The sequence below is a fragment of the Triticum aestivum genome, chromosome 1A (genome assembly GCF_018294505.1).
Source record: "Triticum aestivum cultivar Chinese Spring chromosome 1A, IWGSC CS RefSeq v2.1, whole genome shotgun sequence".
Lineage (NCBI taxonomy): Eukaryota > Viridiplantae > Streptophyta > Magnoliopsida > Poales > Poaceae > Triticum > Triticum aestivum.
In genome coordinates, this window is record NC_057794.1 from 86,961,566 (window position 1) to 86,967,883 (window position 6,318).

The following is a 6,318-nucleotide window of genomic DNA, read 5'->3' on the forward strand; positions in this document are numbered from 1 at the left end:
AAAATTATTATTCAAGTATCCTTTTATGCTATTCTGAAATTCAGTATCATTTCCAATTAACAATATGTCATCCACATATAATATTAGAAATGCTACAGAGCTCCCACTCACTTTCTTGTAAATACAGGCTTCTCCAAAAGTCTGTATAAAACCATATGCTTTGATCACACTATCAAAGCATATATTCCAACTCCGAGATGCTTGCACTAGTCCATAAATGTATCGCTGGAGCTTACACACTTTGTTAGCACCTTTTGGATCGACAAAACCTTCTGGTTGCATCATATACAACTCTTCTTTAAGATATCCATTAAGGAATGCAGTTTTGACATCCATTTGCCAAATTTCATAACCATAAAATGCGGTAATTGCTAACATGATTTGGATGGACATAAGCATCGCTACGAGTGAGAAGGTCTCATCGTAGTCAACTCCTTGAATTTATCGAAAACCTTTCACAACAAGTCGTGCTTTGTAGACAATAACATTACCGTCAGCGTCAGTCTTCTTCTTGAAGATCCATTTATTCTCTATGGCTTGCCGATCATCGGGCAAGTCAACCAAAGTCCATATTTTGTTACGTGGATCCCATCTCAGATTTCATGGCCTCAAGCCATTTTACAGAATCTGGGCTCATCATCGCTTCCTCATAGTTTGTAGGTTTGTCATGGTCATGTAAAATGACTTCCAGAACAGGATTACCGTACCACTCTTGTTGGGGATATACCCTGCGGTATGACCCGACCGGAGTTATAACTCGGCTGGGACCTGGTAAACCGGCCGGTGTTAAGTCAGATGATAACCCGGCAGGTGTTAAGTCAGATGATAACCCGGCAGGTGTTAAGTCAGATGATAACCCGACAGGAGTTAAGTCAGATGATAACCCGCCAGGTGTTAAGTCAGATGATAACCCGGCAGGTGTTAAGTCAGATGATAACTGATACGTCTCCAGTGTATCTATAATTTTTGATTGTTCCATGCTATTATATTATTTGTTTTGGATGATAACGGGCTTTATTTTACACTTTTATATTATTTTTGGGACTAACCTATTAACCGAAGGCCCAACCCAAATTGCTGTCTTTTTTTGCCTATTTCAGTGTTTCGCAGAAAAGGAATATCAAACGGAGTCCAAACGGAATGAAACCTTTGGGAGCGTGATTTTTGGAACAAACGTGATCCACAAGACTTGGAGTGGACGTCAAGCAATCAACGCGGAGGACATGAGGCAGGGGGGCGCCTACCCCCTTGGGCGCGCCCTCCACCCTCGTGGGCCCCTCGTTGCTCCACCGACCTACTTCTTCCTCCTATATATATTCATATACCCCGCAAACATCCAGGAGCACCACGAAACCCTATTTCCACCGCCGCAACCTTCTGTACCCAAGAGATCCCATCTTGGGGCCTTTTCCGGAGCTCCGCCGGAGGGGGCATCGATCATGGAGGGCCTCTACATCAACTCCATGGCCCCTCCGATGATGTGTGAGTAGTTTACCTCAGACCTTCGGGTCCATAGATAGTAGCTAGATGGCTTCTTCTCTCTCTTTGGACCTCAATACAAAGTTCTCCTTGATTCTCTTGGAGATCTATTCGATGTAATCTTCTTTTGCGGTGTGTTTGTCGAGATCCAATGAATTGTGGGTTTATGATCCAGATTATCTATGAACAATATTTGAATCTTCTCTGAATTCTTTTATGTATGATTGGTTTATCTTTGCAAGTCTCTTCGAGTTATCAGTTTGGTTTGGCCTACTAGATTGATCTTTCTTGCAATGGGAGAAGTGCTTAACTTTGGTTTCAATCTTGCGGTGCTCGATCCTAGTGACAGGGAAACGACACGTATTGTATTGTTGCCATCGAGGATAAAAAGATGGGGTTTACATCATATTGCATGAGTTTATCCCTCTATATCATGTCATCTTGCTTAAGGCGGTACTCTGTTCTTATGAACTTAATACTCTAGATGCATGCTGGATAGCAGTCGATGTGTGGAGTAATAGTAGTAGATGCAGGCAGGAGACGGTCTACATGTCACAGATGTGATGCCTATATACATGATCATACCTAGATATTCTCATAATTATTCACTTTTCTATCAATTGCTCAACAGTAATTTGTTCACCCACCGTAATACTTATGCTATCTTGAGAGAAGCCACTAGTGAAACCTATGTTCCCCGGGTCTATTTTCCATCATACAAGTTTCCAATCTATTTTATTTTGCAATCTTTACTTTCAATCTATATCATAAAAATACCAAAAATATTTATCTTATTATTATTATCTCTATCAGATCTCACTCTTGTAAGTGGCCGTGAAGGGATTGACAACCCCTTTATCGTGTTGGTTGCGAGGTTCTTATTTGTTTGTGTAGGTACGAGGTGACTCGCGCGTGGTCTCCTACTGGATTGATACCTTGGTTCTCAAAAACTAAGGGAAATACTTACGCTGCTTTACTGCACCACCCTTTCCTCTTCAAGGAAAAACCAACGCAGTGCTCAAGAGGTAGCAAGAAGGATTTCTGGCGCCGTTGCCGGGGAGATCTACGCCAAGTCAATACCTACCAAGTACCCATCACAACTATTATCCTCCGAATTACATTATTTGCCATTTGCCTCTCGTTTTCCTCTCCCCCACTTCACCCTTGCCCTTCGCCCTCTTTTTCCGTTCGCCTCTTTTTCGCTTGCTTCTTGTTTCCTTGTGTGTTGGATTGCTTGCTTGTCATGATGGCTCAAGATAATACCAAATTGTGTGACTTTTCCAATACCAATGATAATGATTTTATTAGCACTCCGATTTCTCCTCTTACTGATGCTGAATCTTGTGAAATTAATACTGCTTTGCTGAATCTTGTCATGAAAGATCCGTTTTCCGACCTTCCTAGTGAAGATGACGCTACCCATCTAAACAACTTTGTTGATTTGTGTGATATGCCAAAGAAGAAATATGTGGACAACGATATTCTTAAACTTAAGCTATTTGCGTTTTCGCTTAGAGATCTTGCTAAAGCTTGGTTTTCGTCTTTGCCTCAAAATAGTATTGATTCATGGAATAAGTGCAAAGATGCTTTTATCTCTAAGTATTTTCCTCGCGCTAAGATCAACTTGAAGGAAATATGCCCTAGAGGCAATAATAAAGTTATTGTTTATTTCCTTATTTCATGATATATGTTTATTATTCATGCTAGAATTGTATTAACTAGAAACATAATACATGTGTGAATACATAGAAAACAGAGTGTCACTAGTATGCCTCTACTTGACTAGCTCGTTGATCAAAGATGGTTAAGTTTCCTAACCATAGACATGAGTTGTCATTTGATTAACGGGATCACATCATTAGGAGAATGATGTGATTGACTTGACCCATTCCGTTAGCTTAGCACTTGATCGTTTAGTTTGTTGCTATTGCTTTCTTCATGACTTATACATGTTCCTATGACTATGAGATTATGCAACTCCCGTTTACCAGAGGAACACTTTGTGTGCCACCAAACGTCACAACGTAACTGGGTGATTATAAAGGTGCTCTACTGGTGTCTCCAAAGGTACTTGTTGGGTTGGCGTATTTCGAGATTAGGATTTGTCACTCCGATTGTCGGAGAGGTATCTCTGGGCACACTCGGTAATGCACATCACTATAAGCCTTGCAAGTATTGCAACTAATGAGTTAGTTGCGGGATGATGTATTACAGAATGAGTAAAGAGACTTGCCGGTAACGAGATTGAACTAGGTATTGAGATACCGACGATCGAATCTCGGGCAAGTAACATACTGATGACAAAGGGAACAACGTATGTTGTTATGCGGTCTGACCGATAAAGACCTTCATAGAATATGTAGGAGCCAATATGGGCATCCAGGTCCTGCTATTGGTTATTGACCAGAGAGGTGTCTCGGTCATGTCTACATAGTTCTCGAACCCGTAGGGTCCGCACGCTTACCGTTTGTTGATGATATAGTATTATATGAGTCATGTATGTTGGTGACCGAATGTTGTTCGGAGTCCCGGATGAGATCACGGACATGACGAGGAGCTCTGGAATGGTCCGGAGGTAAAGATTCATATATTGGATGATATGGGGTCAGGCCCATGGGGCTATAAGTCGGTGCAAAAGGAGTTTTGTGGAGGCCAGGGGCCCAAGAGCCGGAGTCCCTAGCGTCTAGGCCAGACGCCAAGGATTGTTGCGTTTGGTCCTGGAGTCTGAGCGGGACTCTTGCCTTTCGGGCAAAACTGACTTTGAGGAGGCTTTTGCTCCAAGTTTCGACCCCAGGGCTCAACATATAAATAGAGGGGCAGGGCTAGCACCAAAGACACATCGAGAAACACCAAGCCGTGTGCCAGCAACCCCGTCCCCTCTAGTTTATCCTCCGTCATAGTTTTCATAGTGCTTAGGCGAAGCCCTGCAGAAATTGTTCTTTACCAACACCGTCACCACACCGTCGTGCTACTGGAACTCATCTACTACTTCGCCCCTCTTGCTGGATCGAGAAGGCGAGGACGTCATCGAGCCGAACGTGTGCAGAACTCGGAGGTGTCGTGCTTTTGGTACTTGGATCGGTCAGATCGTGAAGACGTATGACTACATCAACTGTGTTGATATAACGCTTCCGCGAACGGTCTGCAAGGCTATGTAGACAACACTCTCCCCTCTCGTTGCTATGCATCACCATGATCCTGCGTGTGCGTAGGAATTTTTTGAAATTACTATGTTCCCCAACACAACTCTCTTAGAAACGATATTATGAATTTTAAGCAACTTGATCATGAACATGTTGCACAATCTTGGGAGAGGATGAAATTAATGATACGTAATTGCCCTACACATGGTTTGAATTCATGGATGATTATACAAATTTTTTATGCCGGATTGAATTTTGCTTCTTGAAATCTTTTAGATTCGGCCGCGGGAGGCACTTTTATGGAAATCACTTTAGGAGAAGCTACCAAACTCCTAGATAATATTATGGTTAATTATTCTCAATGGCACACTGAAAGATCTACTAGTAAAAAGGTGCATGCAATTGAAGAGATTAATGTTTTGAGTGGAAAGATGGATGAACTTATGAAATTGTTTGCTAATAAGAGTGCTCCTACTGATCCTAATGATATACCTTTGTCTACTTTTATTGAGAATAATAATGAATCTATGGATGTGAATTTTTTTGGTAGGCAAATTTTTGGTAATAACGTGTATAGAGGTAATTTTAATTCTAGGCCATTTCCTAGTAATTCCTCTAATAATTATGGTAATTCCTACAACAATTCTTATGTAAATTATAATAATATGACCTCTGATTTTGAATCTAGTATTAAAGAATTTATTACTTCGCAAAAAAGTTTCAATGCTTTGATTGAAGAAAAATTGCTTAAGATTGATGAGTTGGCTAGGAACATGGATAGAATTTCTCTTGATGTTGATTCTTTGAAACTTTGATCTATTCCACCTAAGCATGATATTAATGAGTCTGTCAAAGCCATGAGAATTTCCATTGATGAGTGCAAAGAAAGAACCGCTAGGATGCGTGCTAAGAAAGATTGCTTTGTGAAAGCGTGTTCTTCTAGTTTTCATGACAATAAAGATGAAGATCTAAAAGTAATTGATGTGTCCCCTATTAAATCCTTGTTTTGCAATATGAATCTTGATAATTATGGGACTGGAGATGAGTCAACTTTAGTTAGAAGGCGTCCCAAAAATTCAGAGTTTTTAGACCTTGATGCAAAAATTGATAAAAGTGGGATTGGAGAGGTCAAAACTTTAGATATCAATGAACCCACTATCTTGGATTACAAGCAATTTAATTATGATAATTGCTCTTTGATAGATTGTATTTCATTGTTGCAATCCGTGCTAAATTCTCCTCATGTTGATAGTCAAAATAAAGCTTTTACTAAACATATTGTTGATGCTTTGATGCAATCTTATGAAGAAAAACTTGAGTTGGAAGTTTCTATCCCTAGAAAACTTTATGAGTGCGAATCTACTATTAAAATAAAAATTAAAGATCATGAATGCTATGCTTTTTGTGATTTGGGTGCTAGTGTTTCCACGATCCCAAAAACTTTGTGTGATTTGCTAGGTTTCCGTGAATTTGATGATTGTTCTTTAAACTTGAACCTTGCGGATTGCACTATTAAGAAACATATGGGAAAGATTAATGATGTTCTTATTGTTGCAGATAGTAATTATGTGCCCATAGATTTCATTGTTCTTGATATAGATTGCAATCCTTCATGTCCTATTATTCTCGGTAGACCTTTCCTTAGAACGATTAGTGCAATTATTGATATGAAGGAAGGAAATATTAGATTCCAACT